Genomic DNA, 25,440 nt, shown 5'->3' on the forward strand with positions numbered 1-25,440 from the left:
AGCTATAAGACCCCAGATCCCTCTTCTGCCCCTAAAAAGCATTTAGTCACGCACAATCGCTGTGATCACATGCTTTCCATTTTTAAAAATGGTGCCGTTGACATCCGGGGAAACAGGAAGTGATGTATGCTCACCGCTTCCTGTCTCCCATATCATAGAGGAGAACAGAGTGGTTCTGGTCTTTGTGCGCCTTTATGGTCAGAGCCATACAAAGCAGCGTGCCGACAGAGGAGAGATTTGTATTGTTTACATACAGACCTCAACCCCGTCAGAGATACTCGGCGATCGGCGGGGAATCACCGACAGGGATCTGGTGTTCGGCAGCTGTAGCCGCCAATGGCGGAGCGGGTAGGGCGCGCGCACACCTAGCCGGAAATACAAAATCACGTACATATACACACGTGATTTTGCGCAGCCCTGCCGCCCTGTAGCAGTAGCTCTGCTATAGGGCAGTCGGGAGAGCGGTTAAAACACAAACGTTATACAAAGGGCTGAGCAGCAGTTCTGTACACATCTGGATTTATTGAGGTCAACACTAGACATGTTTTAACCTCTTCGCGCCGGCCGCACGTTTGCGCGCAATTAAGAAAAACATCCCGGCACGCATGTCCGGTACTCACGGAAAGGTCTCCATCTCCTCTTTCGATCGGGACCTTTCCCGATTATGTGACCGCCGTGACGGTGAATCACATGACCCTAAAACCCCACCTCCTGGCTTCTGAAACCCTTAAAAGGGGCCGGGAGGCGCCGGCACCAAGGGGTTAAATGCTGTATATTTCAATGTAGGTGAACCTGTACCCGGACTGTACGTGTTATTGCTACATTCCACACAAGCAGTAAGGGCACTTTACAATAAGATCCTATTCACCTCTGTATCTATAAGCATTGGAGAGAAATCTGTATTCAAAATTCACTGACATCTTAGATATATATATTTTTTTTTATTAGAACAGAATGTTGGCCGGCTGCCAGCCGTCTAATGTAAACACACAGCAGGTGCTTCCAAGCGATTTGTCCCCATCATACAAGAGAGATTTCACACACATTTCCAGAAGCACCAAAATACTCAACAAGCAGCGATGTGCCGTCACATGCCATGCCCAGAAATACAAGTGCTTAATTGAGGCACAGCCATACTCAGTTCAGAGCCAGCACTGTCACCCCCCCCTCCCCCCGCAGTGCGCAGCCAGCACCGTCCCGCCCCCACTACACAGCCAGCACCGTCACACACCCCCACTACACAGCCAGCACCGTCACACACCCCCACTACACAGCCAGCACCGTCACACACCCCCACTACACAGCCAGCACCGTCACACACCCCCACTACACAGCCAGCACCGTCACACACCCCCACTACACAGCCAGCACCGTCACACACCCCCACTACACAACCAGCACCGTCACACACCCCCACTACACAGCCAGCACCGTCACACACCCCCACTACACAGCCAGCACCGTCACACACCCCCACTACACAGCCAGCACCGTCACACACCCCCACTACACAGCCAGCACCGTCACACACCCCCACTACACAGCCAGCACCGTCACACACCCCCACTACACAGCCAGCACCGTCACACACCCCCACTACACAGCCAGCACCGTCACACCCCCACTACACAGCCAGCACCATCGACCCTTCCTCAGTACAGAACCAGCACCCCCCTCTTCAGGACAGAACCAACACCATCACCCTCCCCCCTCTTCAGGACAGAACCAGCACCATCAGCCCCTCCCTCAGTAAAGAACCATCACTCCCCTCCTCAGTACAGAACCAGCACCATCAGCCCCTCCCTCAGTACGGAACCAGAACCCCCCTCCCTCAGTAGGGAACCAGCACCCCCCTCCCTCAGTATAGAGTCCTCGGCCACCACCGCCAACCCCATTACCTCCCCTTCCTCAGAGTTAGTACCCCGGAGCCGCATTCTCGCACTCACCCGCTGCTCTACCACTCCGCACCGGCCACTAAATCCAGCCTACAGCGCCTTCTCCCCGGCCTCAGTGCGCGACGCCATCTTGTGACACTTCCTCCTTCCTCCGACTGGTAGGGCGTGACGTCAGGGGCGCCGGGGACCACGTGACCAGCAACAGCGAGCCGCGCAGGAGCTTGGAAGCCAATGACTGCGCATGTGATTGAGAAAGAGGATGTCAGTGATGACAGAAGAGGGGAGAAGTACCAAGTGTGACAGAATAGAGAGGGGGAAACATCTGGCAGGACCAACTGTGACAGATGAGGGGGAGGACCAGCTGTGGTCTTTGAGGGAGGCTGGTCTCAGATCCAGGGGGTGTTCCCTCTGCCTGGAGAGTCCGGGAGAAACCAGTTCTGAATGGAGGGGTGGGGGAGTTCCTCATCACAGTGGAACTTTAGGTGGAAGGACTGACTGGATACCGGGGAAGAACCGATTATTAGATCCTCTCCGGAGATCTCATGTGACTACACAACATAATCTGAGGGTTTTCCTGATGTGATGGACATTGAGGATCTGACTACAGATACCGGCCGCCGGTATTATCTGGGACCAAACATGACAGAAGAGTCCACCGACCGTCACTGGGAGGAATCAGACCAAAGCCACGGGGCCATACCAACTCTGACAGGGGATACAGGGGGAGACTAAATCTGACTGAATATACAGGGATTTACCAACTCTGACAGGGGGAGACTAAATCTGACTGAACATAAAGGGACGTACCAACCCTGACAGGAGATACAGGGGGAGACTAAATCTGACTGAATATACAGGGACGTACCAACTCTGACAGGTGATACAGGGGGAGACCAGGGGCGGACTGACCATTTGGAAACTCGGGCACTGCCCGAGGGCCCAGGGTCAGTAGGGGGCCCCATGAGATGCCCCTGGTACCTTTTTCATAGGATTTTTTGAGTTTGGGCAAGGACACAGGGGCCCCATGATCCCCTATTGCCCGGGGGCCCTATGAGTTGTCAGTCCAACCCTGGGGGAGACTAAACCTGACTGAATATACCGGGCCGTACCAACTCCGACAGGGAATACAGGGGGATACTGAATCTGACTGAATATACAGGGCCATACCAACTCTGACGGGATACAGAGAGAGACTGAATATACCGGGCCGTACCAACTACGACAAGGGATACAGAAGGAGACTGAATCTGAATATACAGGGCCATACCAAATCTGACAGGGGATACAGGGGGAGACTGAATCTGACTGACTATACGGGGACGTACCAACTCCGACGGGATACAGGGGGAGACTGAATCTGACTGAATATACAGGGATGTACCAACTCTGACAGGGGATACAGGAGGAGACTGAATATACTGGGACATACCAACTCCAACTGGAAATATAGGGGGACACTTAATCTGACTGAATATACAGGGACGTACCAACTCTGACAGGGGGAGACTGAATCTGACTGAATATAAATGGCCGTACCAACTCTGACAGGGATACAGGGGGAGACTGAATCTGACTGAATATACAGGGACGTACCAACTCCGACAGGGGGAGACTGAATCTGACTGAATATGAAGGGCCGTACCAACTCTGACAGGGATACAGGGGGAGACTGAATCTGACTGAATATACAGGGATGTACCAACTCTAACAGGGCATACATTGGGAGACTGAAGCTGATTAAAACCAAACTCTGTGTTTGGTTTTAAAGGAATGAGGTGGCAACCATATACCAACTCTGATTGGAGATACAGGGGGAGACTGATACTGCCTGAATATACAGGGACATACCAACTCTGATTGGAGATACAGGGGGAGACTGATACTGCCTGAATATACAGGGACATACCAACTCTGGAGATACAGGGGGAGACTGATAATGCCTGAATATACAGGGACATACCAACTCTGATTGGAGATACAGGGGGAGACTGAAACTGCCTGAATATACAGGGAGATACCAACTCTGGAGATACAGGGGGAGACCGATACTGCCTGAATATACAGGGACATACCAACTCTGATTGGAGATACAGGGGGAGACTGAAACTGCCTGAATAAGCAGGGACATACCAACTCTGAAGAAACATGGAGACTGAATCTGACTGAGGATACAGGGATGTACCAACTCTGACTGAGATACAGGGAGAGACTGAACAAATATGCAGGGATCTACTATCTCTGAGTGCAGATACAGGGGGAAACTGAATTTGACTAAATATACATCCTAACTATGACTGGAGACACAGGGTAGACTGACATTGACTACTGTATCTTCATGACTGAAGATACAGGGATGTACCAACTCTGACTGGTAATACAGGGGGAGATTGAATCTGACTGAATATATAGGGATGTACTAACCCTAAATATACAGGGGAAGACAGAATCTAACTGAGGATACAGGGACGTACTAACTCTGAATCAAGGTACAAAGGGGAGACTAAATTTGACTGAGGATAGAGGGATGTACCATTTGACTGAGGAAGAGGGATGTTCCATCATCTGACTGGAGATACAGGGGAACGCTGAATTTGAATAAATATAAAGGGAACATACCAACTCTGACTGGATATACAGGGGAAGACTGAATCTGACCTAAAAGATACGACTTGATATATGGTTGGTAAGGAATCTGGCTGATGAGACCGGGATGTACCATCTATGACTGCAGGTACAGGGAGAGACTGAATGAATATATAGGGATGTACTATTTCTGACTGCAGATACAGGGGGAAACCGAATTTGACTAAATATACAGGGACATCTTAACTGTGACTGGAGATACAGGGATGTACCAACTCTGACTGGAGATACAGGGATGTACCAACTCTGACTGAAGATACAGGGGAAGACTGAATCTGACCTAAAATACAGGGATGTACCAACTCTGACTGGAGATACAGGTATGTACCAACTCTGACTGGAGATACAGGGGAAGACTGAATTTGACCTAAAATACAGGGATGTACCAACTCCAACTTGATATATGGTGGGTACAGAATCTGGCTGATAAGACAGGGATGTACCATTTCTGACTGGAGATACAGGGGAACACTGAATTTGAATAAATATGAAGGGAACGTACCAACTCTGACTGGATATACAGGGGAAGACTGAATCTGACCTAAAATACAGGGATGTACCAACTCTGACTTGATATATGGTGGGTACAAAATCTGGCTGATGAGACAGGGATGTACCATCGCTGACTGGAGATACAGGGGGAGAATGAATCTGACTATGTATACGGGGACGTACCAATTGTAACTGAAGATATAAGGAGAGACTGAATCTGACTGAATATACAAGGACATACCAACTCTACGGGGGAGACTGTATATACAAGGATATACCAACTCCGACTGGAGATACAGGGGGAGACTGACCACAAATACTATGACTTGACATACGGGAGAGACTGATCTGGCTGGGAATTCTGGAACTAAAGATACGGCCGGTGTACGTCTCTTGCAGAAGATCCGGAAGTAGGTTCTCTGGTCACGAGGTGCATAGTTTCAAACAGCCGTGTCAGAACTTTTTATGAGAAAAAAATTATATACATGTTTTCATTTTTTTTTTTATTTGGTTGTATGAGGCAGATTTCAAACAAGTCAGAGAAATGTCTTCCTTTTTGGGCTGACGTTCCCATATATATACAGTTGTGTTCAAAATAATAGCAGTCAGACATCACTAACCGGATCAATCACTGTTTTTGGTGGAAATGATATTTCTACATGGCAAATAATTTCCTATCAGGTGTAGTAGAGTAATAGAAATCCAACAGACCCCACAGTCATGGCATGCATGCTGCTGATTCTGTGTCATTGAATCACTCATTGAAAGGGGCGTGTTCAAAATAATAGCAGTGTGGAGTTCTATTAGTGAGGTCATTCATTCTTTGATAAACAGGTGGCAATTATTGCCCTTATTTAAGGAAGGAAGGCAGCAAATGTTGGACATGCTGGTTACAGTGCATTTCTCACTGAAATTCTGAGGAAAATGGGTCGTTCCAGACATTGTTCAGAAGAACAGCGTACCTTGATTAAAAAGTTGATTGGAGAGGGGAAAACATATAAAGAAGTGCAGAAAATGATCGGCTGCTCAGCTAAAATGATCACAAATGCTTTAAAATGGCAACAAAAACCTGAAAGACGAGGAAGAAAGCGAAAAACTACCATTGGAATGGATAGAATAGCCAAAATGGGGCGGACTCAGCCAACAATCAGCTCCAGGAAGATGAAAGAAGGTGTGACGTTCCCTGTGAGGACTGTTACAATTAGAAGACGCCTATGTGAAGCCAAGCTATCTGCAAGAAGTCCCCGCAAAGTCCCACTGTTGGGAAAAAGACGTGTGCTGAAGAGGTTACAATCTGCCAAAGAGCACATTGACTGGCCTAAAGAGAAATGGCGCAACATTTTGTGGACTGATGGAAGTAAGATTGTTCTTTTTGGGTCTAGTGGCCGGAGACAGTTTGTCAGACGACCCCCAAACACTGAATTCAGGCCACAGTACACTGTGAAGACAGTGAAGCATGGTGGTGCAAGCATCATGATATGGGGATGTTTCTCATACTACGGTGTTGGGCCTATTTATCGCATACCAGGGATCATGGATCAGTTTGAATCCATCAGAATACTTGAAGAGGTCATGCTGCCTTATGCTGAAGAGGAAATGCCCTTGAAATGGGTGTTCCAACAAGACAACGACCCCAAACACACCAGTAAACGTGCAACATCTTGGTTCCAGACCAACAAGATGGACGTTATGGAGTGGCCAGCCCAATCCCCGGATCTTCATCCAATAGAAAACTTGTGGGGTGACATCAAAAATGCCGTTTCTGAGGAAAAACCAAGAAATAGAGAAGAACTGTGGAATGTGGTCCAATCATCCTGGGCTGGAATACCTGATCACAGGGGCCAGAAGTTGGGTGACTCCATGCAACACAGATGTACAGCAGTTCTCAGAAACAGTGCGACTACAACCAAATATTCATGAATTCATTCAAAGGAAATCAAAATCTTCAAACATTTTTCAGTTTATATAGTGAATGTTTGAGTTTGTAAAGAAGAATACAAACACTGCTATTTTTTTGAACCGTCTAATATTCACTTTTCTTCAATTTTTTTAGAGGAACAACACAAATTTGATGTATTTTTCTTCATGTTGTGATTTGGAATAGAATGTGTCGTGTTCCCAATGCATTTGTGTGCATGGAAATAAAAGCAATTAGAAGGATTTTCAGCTTTATTCACTTTTTTCACCACACTGCTATTATTTTGAACACAACTATATATATGTGTGTGATTTTGCATTTCCGGGTAGGGGGCGCATGCGAGCCCTACCTGTGCCGCCATTCGCATCCGTGGATGTCAATGACCGGGTCCCGGCTGGTAATTACCGGCGTCCGGTGATTTCCGACGATCACCAACGGGGAGGAGGCCTGTTTTGTTTACTAACAGTTCTCCTCCCTGTCGGCTCTGGCACACTGAACAGCAAAACCGTCCAGAGCAGTGTGATTACAGTGAAGCACACACCCTCCGCCCCCTAGAAAAACTTTCCCAGCACACAGTTAACCTCACCTCTCATGTTAACCCCTTCCTGCCCAGTGCCATTAGTACAGTGGCAGTGCTTTTTTTTTTAGCACTGATCACTGTATTGGTCAAGTCGGATCCCCCCCCCCAGTGTCAGAATGTCCGCCGCAGTCCCGCTATAAGTCGTGGAGGCCGCCATTACTAGTAAAAAAAAAAACATCTATACCGCCATTTGTAAACGCTAAAACTTTCACGTAAACCAATTAATTTTTCACGTATTGGGATTTTTTTTCAGCCAGGACACGGAGCAGAATACATTTTGGCCTAAATTTATGATGAAATTTGATTTTTTACGTTTTTTTTTTTACTGGACATGTTTAATAGCAAAAAAGTCAAAAATATTTTGTTTTTTTTTTCTGAAAATTGTCAATCTATTTTTTTTTAACACCACAAAAAATAAAAAACGCACAGGCGATGAAATGCCACAGAAAGAAAGCTCTATCCGTGGGAAAGGAAGGACATCAATTTCATTTGGGTGCCGCGTTGCACGACCGCGCAATTGTCAGTCAAAGTAACGCAGCGCCGTAATGCAAAAAATGGCCTGGTCAGGAAGGGGGGGAGGGGAATCCTCAGGGCGAGGGGTTACCCAGGATCTCCAGATCCCATAAATGTGGAATGTGAAGACACCTCGTACTGTATGTGTGATCAGGTAGACTTGTGGACACAACAAATCAACAAGACCGGATATTATTATACAGTATTTATAAAGCGCCGATAGTTCGCTCAGCGCTGTACATTACAATGGGAGACAGAACATGTGACAGAACAATACCAATACAATGCAAAACATGAGGGGATTGAGGGCCCTGCTCTTTGGAGCTTACAATCTAGGAGGGAGGGGATGGTGGCACAGGAGGAGATAGCTGTGGGGGATGGAGTGGTAGGAAGTGTGGAGGAGGTCGGCAAGTTAGCAGGGGGTGGGGTAAGCTTCCCTGAAGAAATGGGTTTTCAGGGTGCGCCTAATGGAGAGGAGAGTAGGTGATAATCTGATGGGTTGGGGCAGGGAGTTCCAGAGGATGGGTGACACCCTGGAGAAGTCCTGGAGACGGGCATGGGAGGAGGAGACCAGGGAACTAGAGAGAAGGAGGTCTTGTGAGGAGCGGAGTGTGCGTGCTGGGCGGTACTTGGATATTAGGTCAGTGATGTAGTTCGGGGCAGTATGGTGGACAGCTTTGTACGTCAGTGTTAGGATTTTGAATTTGATCCGTTGCGCAATCGGAAGCCAGTGGAGGGATTGTCAGAGGGGGGTGGCGGAAACGGAGCGGTTGGAAAGGTGAATGAGTCTGGCAGCCGTATTCAGGATCGACTGAAGCGGGGATAGCCAGCGGCGAGGGAGGCCAGTGAGGAGGGAGTTGCAACAGAATAAACTCGGCAGCGCTCCAGGGATGAAATGCCAAAGGAAAGCCAAGGGAACCAGGAACAAGATAGCCTATGGATAGCCTTTTTGGAGATGCTGCCACCCTCAGATGGGGAAATCAACAACTGAAAAAAAGAGCAATCAGGAGGCGCACACCCCAAGGTTTAATAAAGGTAAAAAGGGCTGAAAACATACAAACATGGCATAAATGTAAAGCTTAGTAGAGCGATAGAGATGGCCATATCAATGGCGGTGTGTCCGGCTGTCAGCGTGGTCGGCTAGCTGACGCGTTTCGGGAACGAGTCCCTTTCCTAAGAGCTGGTGAGGAAAGGGGGAGGAATGCTCTGAGGAAAGGAACTCGTCCCCGAAACGTGTCAGCTAGCCGACCACACTGACAGTCGGACACCCCGCCATTGATAAAGCCATCTCTATCGTTTTACTAAGCTTTACATTTATGCCATGTTTGTATGCTTTCTTCCCTTTTTACCTTTATTAAACCTTGGATAATGATCTAGGGGTGTGCGCCTCCTTTTTGCTCTTTTTACAACAAATCAACAAGCCTGGTTATCCAGCGACTAACCATTATCTCTGCTTTACGAAAGGACAAAACAGGACGAGAACCCTCCCACAGAAATGAATTGTTTGTTTCATTAGCTCAAAGCATTTATGGAAGTCAGTTCATGAACTCTATACTGCAAGTCAGAAGGAAGTCTTTATGCCCCCTGTGTGATGTGTAAATATATCTTACAAGCTAATGGGTTATAAATTCTTGTTACGGACAGAATTACTATTAAGTATTATCACGTACCTGATAGAAGTCTGAATTATTTTTTTTATAATCCAAACCTTTTTTGTATTGAACAATGAAGGGAAATACAGGAGCAAAGTTCATATAGAGCTGTTAGGGATCCGGGTATGACCAGAAATGTGTGGACTGACACAGGAAAGTAGCAGGCTTCAGGAACACAGGCGTAGTCAGGCTGGAGAGGTGGAATGGTCAGGCAGGCCGTAAGGTACTGTCAGGTGCCGCCTGGCAATGTCTCTAGCAGCCCACAGCACGGATTTCCTCAGGGCGCGGGGTCTAAGTCCCAGCCTGCTATTCACCAGGGCCCCTGATGGTGGGGATGAACTTGGTGCAGACTGGAACCAGGTCGCGACCCCTGAGTGCGTCCGGCTGTGGTAGAGAGTACTGGCAGGGGAGTGCAGGAACGGAGTCTGATGGGAAGAGGCAGGCAGACTTACTAAAGGTGATCCGTGTGGGATGGATCGTTGGGTGAAGTAAGCGTAGTCAGACAGGCCGGGTCAGTATCGTGCGGGCAGCGTGGTACAGGAGGAGCAAGCAGAGAATGGTCAGGGTCACAAGCCAGGTTCAGCAGGTAGCGGCAGCGCAGTACCGAGGATCAGGCAGAAGGATGGTCAGGCAAGCCAGGGGTTCAACAGGAGACGATCAGCAGAGCTCAGGATCAAAGCAGGGTCAGCAACGAGGCAGGAACACAGGATACCAGGTACAGGGGCTCATGGGAAACATACACCAAGGCCATGATCACAGGCCTGGTCATTCCTTAAATACACCTCCTGCAATCAGCCCCAGGTGTTGGCTGACTACAGGAGTGAGCTTCTGGCTGCTGAGAGCACCCGCTGGTCAGCCCTGGTACTGCAGCCCACACGGCAGGTGAGTCCCACCACCAGTGCTGAGTTTAGGCAAGGACACGGGCCCCATGATCCCCTATTGCCGGAGGCCCCATGAGTTGTCAGTCCGGCCCTGCTCCGGCTTCACGTTTATCAGAATTTCCGGCAAGCCATGTACCCAGATCTTGCAGTTCCAGTGGAGTGCTTCCTCAAACTCAGCTGGCCGTTCCAGCATCTCCTCTGTTCCTGACTGGATGCCCTGCTTGACTTACCGAGGCTACACCTCCAGCCACAAGTTCTGCAATCAACACCCTCAGGCACTCATGTTTCTCCTGTCCCTTGGCACCATATGTTCCACCTTCAGTGGGGCCTGGGTTGGAGATACAAGAGAGGCCGACCTCGTCAATTCAGACTTCTATCTTGATGGCCCACCTGCAACTGTTATTAACGTTCCTGTTGTGTCTTCTGCTCTTCTTTTCTTTCTTTTCCGCCTCTAACTTTTGTTTCCTCTACGCAGCCTCTACATACTCTGAAAAAGTTTTACTGATGTGATCTTAAAACTCTGCAACAAAGGGGCTATAAAGATGTAATCCTATTGTGTATGCTCTTGTCAGGAATGGACTCAGCACTGGTGGTGGGACTCACCTGCCGTGTGGGCTGCAGTACCAGGGCTGACCAGCGGGTGCTCTCAGCAGCCAGAAGCTCACTCCTGTAGTCAGCCAACACCTGGGGCTGATTGCAGGAGGTGTATTTAAGGAATGACCAGGCCTGTGATCATGGCCTTGGTGTATGTTTCCCATAAGCCCCTGTACCTGGTATCCTGTGTTCCTGCCTCGTTGCTGACCCTGCTTTGATCCTGACCTCTGCTGATCGTCTCCTGTTGAACCCCTGGCTTGCCTGACCATCCTTCTGCCTGATCCTCGGTACATCTCATGGGGTCCCCTACTGACCCCGGGTCCTCGGGCAGTGCCCGAGTTTCCAAATGGTCAGTCTGCCCCTGGGCCAGAGCACACCGGGACAACCGGAGCTGATATAACGGATAGCCAGGACAAGCACTCGGCAGGGCTATGGAGCCAAACTGGAGCCGGAAGCATAGTCAGAGTAATAGCCAGGGTCAGCAACGAGCATGTGATGAGGTACCGGAATATCAGACAGGGACAAGGTCAGGAGGAAGCCAGGATCTGGAACCGATGAGCAGAAGCATAAACAGGATCCAAGAGCAGGTCAATGGCAAGCCGGGTGGAGAACGGATACACACCGGATACAGAAGGACACAGGGAATTAGCTGAAGACCAGTCAGCACTGACAGAGAGTAAGAGCCTCCTTTAACCCCTTGACGCCAACATCACACAAATATGCGGCCTCACAGAACTGGGCTTTTTTCCGTGGGGCCACATATTTGCGTACCTGTCTTTGTGCTGGGAGCGCGCCGCACTGAGAGCCCCGATTCCGGGTCACATGATCGCTGTGATAGCCTCTGATTGGCTATCACAGTGATCAGTCACTGTGCAGCCCGGCCCCCTTTTTTTTTCCTCTCTCTATGAATGGAGAAGAGAGATACATTGTATCTCTCTAACTCCTGGCATAGAGAGAAAAGAAAAATGTTTGTAAAAAAAAAAAGATAAATATTAAAAAATAAAATAAAAAATACCTAGATCAAGGTTTGATCTAGTTCAGTGCCAGGGTTATTTTTTGGGTCAGGGTCAAAGGTCAGGATTTAAATAAAAATTGGTGTCAGTGTGTTTTAGGTAAAAAAAAAGACAAAAACAAAATGCGCACCATTGTTTCTGGGCTGTACTACGGGTACAAACAACAAATAACATACACATGTGAGGTATCACTGCGATCGTCAAGAGCTGGAGAATTTATTTTGGGCTGCTCTTTGGTGATAGGTTATGGTAGTAATTTATTTTGGGCCAGTTTTCCTTTGATAATAAAAAAAAAATTAGGAGCTATCCATTACCATTTACCACCAAATGAAAGCCCAATTTGTCCCGAAAAAAAACGCGGTATAATTCACCCGGATGGACAAAGTAGTTGTGATGATATGGATGGTTTTACTAACACAGGTCAACGTTGCAGAATTGTGCTTAGGCGTTGAGATTTGTTTTACCATTAGGCGTGAAGGGGTTAAATAGTCTGGCGCCAGAAACTGTGGGCACACTCCCGTGTGCGCGCATTCTTGCATGCATGTGCGACCCTATGCTCATTTTTATTCGCAATGCGCCCTTGTTCATTTCTATGCGCCGGTCGCCGTACAGGAATTCCCTTACAAGTATCATGGACGCATTTATAAGTATATGATTTTAAATCGTAACATAATGTTACAAGGTATCTGTAAAACATTTTATCCTGACACAGCATCCTATTGCTAGAAAGGATTTCTGAATATTCAGCTCCCTGGCGGTAATCCCAAGTGTGGCTCGGGGTTCATTTTCAGTACCAAAAGCGGTAACCCCTGAGCTACACTCAGGAATACACTGTAGCAGGGGTGGACTGATTAATGGGGTACTCGGGCACTGCCCGAAGGCCCAGGGTCAGTAGGGGGCCCCATGAGATGCCCCTGGTACCTTTCATAGGCTTTTTTGAGTGTGGACGAGGACACTGGGGCCCCATGATCCTCTATTGCCCGAGGGCCCCATGAGTTGTCAGTCCGCCCCTGCACTGTAGTGTAACTTATGATGTCCTCCCGCTGTGCCCTCCGGCCGATGCCGGCATCTGTCTTCCGGGTTTCCTTCCCTGCAAGCGTTGCGACGCAGCGGGGGCGGAACTGGCGGGAGATTCAAAACAGTAAAAACATGACATACACACAATAAATTGTAACCTGTTAGGATTCCATTACTGTATCAAACCATTTCACCTAAATTTTGTCCCGAGTGCTTTGTCCAGTGCCCTGCCCGCACTTTAGAACGTCCACGGCATCCAAAAAGCGTCCCTTTTAGGTCAAAAGCGTTTTTTAGACCCTCTAGAAAACAGCGATCGTGAATTAGAATCACTTGAAGATTTGAGCAATAGTAATTCGTAGGGAAATTCGTCATCAGACAATGAAAGTGATGACAGAGACGATTCTGCAACTCAGCTCAGCGATGTGCGAACTTGGTGCTCAATTTCAAATTTCAGTGTTTTTGGTTTGATGGCATTATTGCATTAAATGTATTATTATTTTTATAATTCTTTATTATATTATAATTTATGATTTTGTGTTTCAAGCTTTATCATACCCGGGATGTTTACTCGACTCTTGTTCGGACAGATTTCAGTGAGTTATTCCTAAGAATTACAGGCCTACAATATAAAACAACTAATTTTCATGCAAAACAATGTACCGCTTTGACATTCAAAAATATTGACGTAATCAGACCACCAGGGAGGTTAACCGCTTCTGTGCCGCCCTATAGCAGAAACACTGCTACAGGGTGGCAGGGGTGCGCAAAATCCTGTATATGTGATTTTGCAGTTCCCGGCAGGGGGACGCATGCGCGCCACCATTTGCGGCCTCGGCTGTCAATCACCGGATCCCAGTCGGTGATTTCCACACGGCACCCAGTGATCACCAAGTATTATCGACGGGGGCGTCACCTGTATATAAACAACATGGATCTCTCCCCTGTCAGCTCCTGCAAACTGCTTTGTATGGCATTGCATAGCACAGCCATACAAAGCAGTGTGCTTACAGTGTAAAGCACACAGGTAACCCTTTGATCACCCCACGTTAACCCCTTCCTGCCCAGTGCCATTAGTACAGTGTCAGTGCTTTTTATTAGCAGTGATCACTGTTTGGTGTCACTGGGGATGTCAGTGACACTAAGTCAGTTCCCCCCCACTGTCAGAATGCCCGCCGCAGTACCGCTATAAGTCGCTGATTGCCGCCATTACTAATAAAAAAGAACTCCAGTATATATACCGCCATTTGTAAACACTATTACTTTCACGTAAACCAATTAATTTACACAATTGTATTTGATTTGCTGCAGCTTCTAATGCACACTGTGAGTCACCTGTATGGGAATGCAAACTCAGTCTCCTCTCTCCCACTGCCTTCCGGTGTCTACCTGGGCTCTTCCGTCCCACCAGGGAGCCCAGGACTGAAGGCGGTGGGCTTACCATAGAGATGACCAAGGACCGAAACTTCCCCGTTCATCTCTATGGTCTAAGTAACAGGAAATGAGTATTTCCTAATTTCCGGTTTCACCCAGATGTAAACAAGCCATTACTGGCTCATAAAAGCATGTGATCACACCGATCTCCACCTAAATAAATAGATCATGTTTGGGGATTCTAAGTCATTTTCCAGCAATAAAATGCTGACTTTTACACGTAGGAGAGAAATGTTTAACCGCTCGCCCGCCGCCCTATAGTAGAAGTACTGCTATAGAGCGGCAGGGCTGCTCAAAATCACATATATATTTGCACACGCGCCCCCTACCCGTTCCGCTATTGGTGGTTAGTGTCAGTTACTGGGTCCCGGACGGCACTCGGTGAGCGTCGGAGCAAGCTGACAGGGAAGACACCTTTCTGTAAACAACACAGGTCTCTCTCCTGCCAGCAAGGACATGCTGCTTTGTATCTCTCTGCACAGCATGTCTCCCTAGTAAAACACAGCACACAGTTAACCCTTTGATCGCCATAGATGATAACCCCTTCCTGCCCAGTGTCATTAGTACAGTGTCTGTGCTTTTTATTAGCACTGATCACTGTATTAGTGTCACTGGGGATGTCAGTGGCAGTTAGTTCCCACCCAGTTTAAGAATGCCCACTGCAGTCCCGCTATATGTCACTGATCGCAACCATCACTAGTAGAAAGAAAAAATTCCAGTATATATACCGCCATTTGTAAACGCAATAACTTTTACGTAAACCAATTAATTTACACTTATTTTAGCAAAGACAAGGAGCAGAATACATTTTGGCCTAAATTTATGATGAAATTTGATTTTTACATTTTTTTTACTGGACATGTTTAATAGCAAAAAGTCAAAAATGTAGTTTTTTAAAAAAATTGTCTGCTTTTTTTTTTTATAGAGCAAACATAATGCAGAGGTGATCAAATATCACCGAAAGAAAGCTGTATTTGCGGGGGAAAAAAAGGATGTAAGCTTCATTTGGGTGCAGCTTCGCATGACCGCGCATTTGTGAGTTAAAGTAATGCAGCACCATATGGCAAAAAATGACCTGGTCAGGAAGGGGGGTAAATCCTCTGGAGGGCAAGTGGTTAATACAGGTTGTTTATGTGTAATATTCATTGTTGGAAATGTGTGTTGTAGAGCATTTATATTCAATAAGTAGTTAAAGCGGAGCTCCAGTCAAACCTACAAAAAATAAAAGTCAGCAGCTACAAAAACTGTAGCTGCTGACTTTAACCACTTGCCGTCTGGCCACTGCATATAAACGGCCGGATGGTGGCAGTCTAGGGGTGGGTTGCCGTTCATAAACGGTGCCCGCCATTTTGGATTGTGCGCTCTTCCTGGGAGCACGCAGTACCGTAATCCGGTGCCCACTGTGTCCTCTGTGTGAGGTCCCGATCATGTGATCACTGATTTGCCAATCAGTGATCACATGCAGAGTAGTAAGCAAGATGTCACTTCTGACATCATTGCTTACTACGTGTGAAATCTATTCACATCAGCCTTGTACCATGTGATGAGCTGTGACCAATCACAGCTCACACAGTATTTCTCAGTGGCTGCAAGAATGCAGTCAGAGAGAAGGAGACATGATTGCTTTTACAGCCTATATGGGTATATACAGTGAAAAAAAAAAAAATTCATCACCCCCCACAAGTAGTACAGTGTCACTATGGTGACACTGTACTGCAAGGGTGACAGTATGTAAAAAAAAACCATAATAATAATTATATAATATATATATATAATGTATATAATATATACATAATAATATTATATAATAACAATAATAATATAAAATAAAAATGTAAAAAAACATTTGTAAAAAATTATAATTTTTGGTTATAAGCTAATTTGGGTTTTTTTTTTTTTTACTAAAAAGAAAGCTGAATAAATTTTGGCCAAGAAAAATACTTTTTTTTTTTAAATTTTGGACATTTTCATTTATATAGCAAAAAAAAAATAAAAATCCCAGTGGTGAATAAATACCACCAAAATAAAGTTTTATCTGTCTCAAAAAATGCTAAAAAATTCATATGGGTACAGTGTTGCATGACCGCGCAATTGTCATTCAAAGTGCAACAGTGCTGAAAGCTGAAAATTGGCCTGGACAGGAAGGGGGTAAAAGTGTCCGGACAAGAAATGGTTAAAAAAAAACCCAGCCACTCATCTGTCCCATGATCCAGCTGTGTAATCACCACAGCCCCTCATCGGCCGACCTTTCTCCCAGATGTCGGCATCCTAAGCGTGGGCAACTGGCTATAACAGCTTGCGGCTTCACAGTCAGGTGCCCACTGCACATGTGCGAGTAGCACTGCGCCTTGTGATTGATCCCGTAGTTTTGTGGGACATCTTCCAATCGCCTAGACGATCGCAGCGACATTGGGAGCGGGGACCTGTCAAAATCGGGTACCTACTCCCCAAAGGTGCCAATTCCTCACAGGGAGCAGGGGACCAGTACTTAAAGCGTAACTTCCCCTTTTGGGTGGAGCTCTACTTTAGGTATGCAAATTATTAGTTATATATATATATATATACTGCTAAAAAAAAATGAAAGGAACACTTTTTAATCATATTCTAGCATCAAGTCAATGAAACTCCTGGGACATTGATCTGGTCAGCAGTAGCAGAAGGGGTTGTCAATCAGTTTCAGCTGCTTTGGTGTTAATTGTTGCACTAGATGGGCAATAGTGAGACAACCTCCAAAACAGGAATGGCTTTAAAGGTGGAGGCCACTGACATTTTTTCTTTACTCATCTTTTCTGACAGTTTTTCACTAGTTTTGCATTTGGCTAGGGTCAGTGAACTATTGGTAGCATGAGGCCATACCTGGACCCTACAGAGGTTGCACAGGCAGTCCAACTCCTCCAGGATGGTACATCAATACGTGTCATTGCCAGAAGGTTTGCTGTGTTTCCCAGCACAGTCTCAAAAGCATGGAGGAGATTCCAGGAGACAGGCAGTTCCTCTAGGAGAGCTGGACAGGGCCGTAGAAGGTCCTTAACCCATCAGCAGGACCGGTATCTGCTCCTTTGTGCAAGGAGGAACAGGATGAGCACTGCCAAAGCCCTACAAAATGACCTCCAGCAGGCCACTGGTGTGAATGTCTCTGACCAAATAATCAGAAACAGGCTTCATGAGGGTGGCCTGAGGGCCCGATGTCCGCTAGTTGGTCCTGTGCTCACTGCCTGGCACTGTAGAGCTTGATTGGCAATTGCACACCAGAATTGGCAGGTCTGCAACTGGCGACGTGCATTTTTCACAGATGAGAGCAAGTTTACCATGAGCACATGTGACAGAGTGAAAGGGTCTGGAGAATGTTATGCTGTCTGTAACATCATTCAGCATGACCGTTTTGGTGGTGGGTCAGTTATGGTCTGGGGAGGCATATCCATGGAGGGACGCACAGACCTCTACAGGCTAAACAATGGCACCCTGACTGCCATTAGGTATCAGGATGAAATCCTTGGACCCATTGTCAGACCCTACACTGGTGCACTGTGTCCTGGGTTCCTCCTGGTGTGGTGGGTCTTGGGTTCCTCCTGGTGCACGACAATGCCCGGCCTCATGTGGGGAGAGTATGCAGGCAGTTCCTGGAGGATGAAGGAATTGATACCATTGAATGGCCCCCACGTTCGTCTGACCTTAATCCAATATAACACCTCTGGGATATCATGTTTCGGTCCATCCAATGCCTCCAGGTTGCACCTCAGACTGTCCAGGAGCTCAGTGATGCCCTGGTCCAGATCTGGGAGGAAATCCCCCAGGACACCATCCATGGTCTCATTAGGAGCCTCCCCCGACATTGTCAGGCATGCATACAAGCACGTGGGGGCCATACAAACTGAGGACCGTTCTGAGTTGCTGCAATGAAATTTCAGCAAAATGGACTTGCCTGCTGCATCATTTTATCACTTTGATTTTCGGGCTGTCTTTGAATTCAGTCCTCTGTAGGTCGATCATTTTCATTTCCATCAAGCGATGGGGTGTCCTTGCGTTCCTAACATAATACCCAATCCATATCAGTATAGATATCCAGCAGGAGATTTTTCCCCATTGAGATCTGATGTGTTTTCCTTTAATTTTTTGAGCAGTGTATTTATAGTTATTTTTCTGTCCTCTATGTGTAAAACTAATATTTTGATCTCTATATCTGAAACTACACCTCTTTACAGTTAAGGTGTTACATTTAAAATATTGCTACTCCAAAAAGGAAATTATCATACATTGGCAATTACCAGATCTTCGAAGTATTTTATATGTTTTAGATAATATCACTTATCGTAGCGAGGTGGTGGATTGCATCAAACTGCTATGCATTAAAAAAATGAATGCATTGCATATTTTTTTACTGCACACCAGCACATTGCAGTGGCATGAATAAGCCAAGTAGGAGACAAGGCATTTTGCCTTGTCTTGCAGTGCGACTGCAGTGCAATGGCTACTTAACACAGTCCTTCCGCACCTGGTGTAGCTGAATTGAAAGCAGTCTGAACTGAGATTGGAAACACCTAGGAGCTTTTTATGGTATGAAATCTGTTGGCCTTTCACACTATCTTGCAACACGTTCCAGATGCACACTATTCTTTTTCCCATGTAAAAGTCAAACGCCAAAAGGAGGATTTCAGCTTGATAAATATATTAAAATTAGAAGAATATTGATTGTTTCATCAACACATTTGACATATTAATGTGTTTGCCTCTTTCTTGATTTTTCTTTTTCATTAGTTGGGACAATTTTTTTCTTTCATGTAGAGCAGGGGTCTCCAAACTTTCTAAAAAAAGGGCCAGCTTACTGTCCTTCAGACTTTAGGGGGGCAAGAGTGGCCAGTGGGAGTAGAAAGTGTCCCAGCAAAAGTAAAAACATGACAAAGTTTGTAGTCAGTGGAAGGAGGAATAGTGTCCAGTCATTGGTATTAGTTGGAGGAATAGTGCCCCATCACTGGTGTTTGTTGGCGGAATACTGCCGCATCATTGGTATTAGTGGGATGAATAATGCCCCATCATCGGTGTCAGTTTGAGGAATAGTGCCCAATTATTGGTGTCAGTGGGAGGAATAGTGCCTCATTATTGGTATCAGAGGGAGCAATAGTGCCCCATCATTGGTATCAGAAGGAGGAATAGTGCCGCATCATTGGTGACAGTGGGATGAATAGTGCCCCATCATTGGTGACAGTGGGATTAATAGAGCCCCATCATTGGTATCAGAGGGAAGTAATTGGCATTACTTGTAGGAATAAAGCCTAATTGTTTATATCAGTTGGAGGAATTTGTGCAACATCTTTAGTGTCAGTGGAAGGAAAAATGCCCCATTGTTGGTGTCAGTGAGAGCAATGGTTCCCCACTGTTGGTGCATGTGTAAGAAATCGTGCCTCCTTGTTGGTATCAAGAGGAGAAAAAGTACCCCGAAGACCAGATAGAGGCAAGCAAAGGGCTGCAGTTTGGAGACCACTGATGGAGAGGCTTGGTAAAGAAAATAACGATGATTTTGAAATACCAATACTGCATTTTACTCTCAAAAGAGAGCTGTAGACAGTTGATTGTGCAAAAGTGGAGAGAGAGTAGTATGCATTGAGTAAAGAAACACCTGGGAGCTTCCTCTCAGTCATTGGACATACAGCAGCCAGTTGGGAATGTGTTCCAAGCTTGACAACATCACATCTGTAGCAATTCCAAATTGTGGGAGAAAGCTATATCTTCTGCTTTGAAGAGTTTAGCTTACCAATGTTGATGGGAACCCCTATCGCTTGATTCAAATAATGCTTTGTGAAAGCAGCCAGTGGCTTTAGTCTCTGAACTTCCCAAAGGACATGGTGAGAAACTAACTAAACACTCAGCCAATATACATAATAGAGATGAGCGAATCGAACTTGGCGAAGTGGAATTCGTTTCGAATTTTAGGAAAAATTCGATTTGCGCCGAATCCGAAAATTAGCAGACTTCGGATGCGCGAATCGAAATTTTCCAAAAATGGCGGCGACATGTGTGGCGACGGAGCGGGGATCTCTGGGAAGGCGCGCAGACAAGGCGCTCTGACCCATAATGCATTCATTCATGACATGTGATCGCATTAGCCAATCAGCAGCCAGCCAGCCAGCACTGTGTAATGGTCGAGCTATAAATTGCGGCCATCTTAGAATTCTCCATTAGCCTCCGGTCATTCAACAGAGACAGACCTCTCTGTATTAGGGACAGAGTTAGGGCCAAAGAGACTTTAGGGCCACAGAATCGTTACTTAGGGACACAGAATTGTTACTCAGGGACACAGAATTGTTACTCAGGGACACAGAACTGTTACTCAGGGACACAGAATTGTTACTCAGGGACAGACACAGAATTGTTACTGAGGGACACAGAATTGTTACTGAGGGACACAGAATTGTTACTGAGGGACACAGAATTGTTACTCAGGGACACAGAATTGTTACTCAGGGACACAGAATTGTTACTCAGGGACACAGAACTGTTACTCAGGGACACAGAATTGTTACTCAGGGACACAGAACTGTTACTCAGGGACACAGAATTGTTACTCAGGGACAGACACAGAATTGTTACTGAGGGACACAGAATTGTTACTGAGGGACACAGAATTGTTACTCAGGGACAGACACAGAATTGTTACTGAGGGACACAGAATTGTTACTGAGGGACACAGAATTGTTACTCAGGGACAGACACAGAATTGTTACTGAGGGACACAGAATTGTTACTGAGGGACACAGAATTGTTACTGAGGGACACAGAATTGTTACTGAAGGACAGACACAGAATTATTACTCAGGGACACAGAATTGTTACTCAGGGACAGACACAGAATTGTTACTGAGGGACACAGAATTGTTACTGAGGGACACAGAATTGTTACTGAGGGACACAGAATTGTTACTCAGGGACAGACACAGAATTGTTACTCAGGGACACAGAATCGTTACTCAGGGACACAGAATCGTTGAATTAAAGAGTATGTCAGACAACACGCAGAGGAGTGGCAGAGGAGGCAATGTTTCAGGAGCGAGCAGACGTGGCAGCAGAGGAAGGGGTCGAGGCAGCACTAGTCGCAGCCAGAGGCCAGTGCTCCCGGTGTCATCCAGCGGTCGTGTCTCCACCGACAACCCTGCCGTCATCGATTGGTTGGCTCGGTCGTCTTCCTCTTCCCAGGTCACCTCTGACACCTACAGCCAATGGTCGGTGGGTACGTCAGACACAACCGTTAGTTGGCATGGCCCGGGAGCAAGCCCACTGAAATCACGTGTCCTCTACCTGCCCCTGTCCTTTGGTGTTCCCTCACCAAGCGAAGTATCACATGCTCTGGGCTCAGCCCCACTGTACAGTGAGGAAGAGCTAACAGAGGGCGGTCAGGAACGGGGGGAGACATCCGCCTCTTCAGCAGCCAGGCGAAGAAGTACTGGCGAGGAGAGTGGCTCGGTAGCCGGTCTAGAGACAGGTCTGTCTCCTGACCCACACGCAGCCGAGGGGGCTAGTAGTGAGGCGGAGACCCTAATTGATGATGATGAGGCTGATCGCACTTGGCAGCCTCGTCGTCATCAGGCGATTGCTTCCGCATCATCAGGAGAAGAGGGTGCCAGCTTGGCAGCGAGCAAAACAGTCGGTGGGTTGCCCAGGAGGCAGCAGGGTCGCAGCAGTGTCAGTGGAGGCAAACGGCCACGGAGTAGAGCACCAGCTCCACTGCAGCCTACCACCATGGCCAGTAGTGGTGCCAGTGTGCACGGAGGAAGTAGCAGTCAGCCAGTGAGGAGTAGCGGGGTCAAAGTTTCCTACTCGGCGGTGTGGCAATTTTTCGTCAAGCCGCCCGAGGAAGTAAACGTAGCCGTATGTCGACTATGTGGCCAGAAAGTCAAGCGTGGCCAGGGGGCCCATGTTGGGACTACAGCGTTGCGTCAGCATATGCAGCGTCGCCATTCGGTGGCCTGGGAAAACCGTGATAAAGATACGGCAGTTCTGCCTGCCCCAGCCCCCGCTCCATCACCCGCTCCGTTACTTGCTCCGTCACCCGACGTCAATCGCCCTCTATCAGCCAGTCAAGGCTCCAACACCTCTGCTGAAGGGAGTTGTCGCTCGTTGGCATCTTCCGCTTGTTCAGATGCTCCTTCTCCTGCTACTCCTCTTCACGGATTCCGTCAGCAGTCTTTCTTGGAATCCGTTTCCAAGAGACAACAGTTTGCGAGCACGCACCCGACGGTGCAAAAGCTGAACGTCCTCCTGTCCAAGTTGCTGGTGCTGCAGTCCCTCCCTTTCCAAGTGGTGGACTCAGCACCTTTCCGAGAAATGATGGCTTGTGCCGCGCCGCGGTGGAGAGTGCCAAGCCGGCATTTCTTCTCCAAAAAGGCAGTGCCAGCCCTGCATTCACATGTAGAAGAGATGGTGGGCCAGTCTTTGAGCATGTCGGTCTCTGCCAAAGTGCACGGCAGCGCCGACGTGTGGAGCTGTAACTACGGTCAGGGACAGTACATGTAATTTACGGCCCACTGGGTGAACGTGGTGCCGGCACAGCCGCACCAGCAACTTGGACAGGTCACGCCGCTTTTGCCTCCACGTTTGCACGTCCTTGGTCCAGAAAAGATGTCCGCCTCTACCACCTCTTCTTCCGCCGTGTCCTCAGCCGCTACCCCCGTGCCAAGTCCCATTACCCGACCGGCATATCACATGTGCAGGGCGCAACAGTGTCACGCTGTGCTGCACCTGGTATGCCTTGGCGAACGTAGTCACACAGGGGAGGAACTTCTGAGTGTAATGAACAGAGAAATCGACAGATGGCTGTCTCCGCGCAAACTGAAAATCGGAACCATGTTGACCGACAACGGAAAGAACATGGTGTCTGCTCTGCGTCAAGGAAGGTTGTGCCATGCCCCATGCATGGCTCACGTGTTCAATCTGGTTGTCAAGCGGTTCCTAAAATCCACCATCCCACTGCAAGACATCCTTAAAATGTCACGTAAACTTTGCATGCATTTCAGCCATTCCTACACCGCAAAGCACACCCTCCTTGAGCTGCAGCGGCAGAACGGAATTCCACAGCATCGCCTGATCTGCGACGTTGCAACAAGGTGGAATTCAACCCTACATATGTTAGACCGCCTTTAAGAACAGCGAAAGGCCATCACCGATTTCCTGATGTTACAAGCGGATAAAGGTACTCCCCTGTGTAACTTCGATGTCAGCCATTGGCAGCTCATGCGTGACACCTGCCGCTTGCTCAGGCCCTTTGAGGAGGCCACGCTATTCGTGAGTCGGCAGGACTATGGGATGAACGACATCATTCCTCTGTTGCACGTCCTGGAACAAATGCTGTTAACAATGGCTGGTCAGGGTGCGGTAGACGTGGCGCACAGATCTCAACGCCACATGACCCCTGTGGGGGCAGGACAGGAAGAAGAGGAGGAGGTAGAGGAGGACATTGGTGCTCAGGAATTATTGAGTGAAATGGGTGGTTTTTCCACTCAGCGGACAGGAGTGGAGGAGCAGGAGCATCTGGTAGAGGAGGAGGAGGAGACAGAGGACCCAGACGCACCGTGGCAGTATGCTGTGGAGATGGAGGCAGGGAGTCCCTCGCATTCTTTGGCACAAATGGCCCATAGCATGCTCGGTTGCTTGCGTAGCGACAGCCGAATAATAACCATCAGACAGAGGGATGACTTTTGGCTGTCCACCTTGTTGGACCCTCGCTACCGTTCAAAAATGGTGGCCTTTTTCACACCTGCTGAGAGGGAGGCCAAAATAACGTACTATAAAAACCACCTATGTAGTCAGTTGGTCTCTGCCTTTGTGCGCCAACGTCCATCCTCAGACACTGTGGGCCCTGTGCGCTCGCGTTCCGCTGCCATGGCAGCAGGGGAGGGGTGGGGTGGTAGGAGCAGTGGCAGCTCCACCAGCAGCGGCTGCCTCAGTCTGCAGTCGATGATGAGTAGCTTTCTTCACCAGCGCAGTGAGGAAACTACTAACCAGCCGCAGCAGCAGCAGCATCAGGTGGACCTGGAGCAGGACCTCAAACAACAGGCTTGGGCCTACTTGGACAGCACCCTGCCAACAACAGGTAGACAATCCCCTTGACTACTGGGCAACGAAACTTGACCTTTGGCCCCAACTAGCTGAATTTGCCCTTGAAAGGCTGTCATGCCCGGCCAGTAGCGTGGCATCGGAGCGCGTGTTTAGTGCGGCAGGAGGTATTGTAACTCCGCGGAGGACACGACTGTCCACCCAAAGTGTGGAGAGACTCACGTTTGTGAAAATGAATCAGGCGTGGATTAGTCTGGATTTCAAACCACCAGTTCCTGACACAACTGACTAAATCCGCCATGAATCATGCCCCAAACATGTTATTATTTTTAACATAGGCCTCTGTATGGCCTTCAATTTAAGCTGCTTACGCTTCGCCACTCTGCCATGGGCCCCTGTACCGCCTCCTCTTGCTGCTGCCAGGTCCAGAGTGTCTCATGGGTCCCTGTATGGCCTCCCATTGCTGCTGTCTCCATCGCCACACTGTGCCATGTGCCACTTTCAGGTCTCCTCACACTGCTGGTGGGTTCCATTTTGTCATAGGGTGCTGGCAGATTACGGGCCTCCCATTGCTGCTGCCAGGCCCGTAATCTGCCATGGGCCCCCGTACCGACTCCTCATGCTGCTGCCAGGCCCGTAATCTGTCATGGGCCCCTGTACCGCCTCCTCATGCTGCTGCCAGGTCCAGAGTCTCTCATGGGTCCCTGTACGGCCTCCCATTGCTGCTGTCTCCATCGCCACACTCTGCCATGTGCCACTTTCAGGTC

At 47.9% G+C, this 25,440-nt stretch overlaps 1 pseudogene; it reads right to left on the minus strand.

The window, feature by feature from the left end:
• Nucleotides 1-20,205: 20,205 nt before the first annotated feature.
• On the minus strand, nt 20,206-20,498 carry LOC149430768 (Nuclear RNase P; annotated as a pseudogene).
• Nucleotides 20,499-25,440: the final 4,942 nt, after the last annotated feature.

The sequence above is a fragment of the Staurois parvus genome, unplaced genomic scaffold (assembly GCF_062004578.1).
Source record: "Staurois parvus isolate SC_StPar_1 unplaced genomic scaffold, SC_StPar_1.0 ptg002460l, whole genome shotgun sequence".
Classification (NCBI taxonomy): Eukaryota; Metazoa; Chordata; class Amphibia; order Anura; family Ranidae; genus Staurois; species Staurois parvus.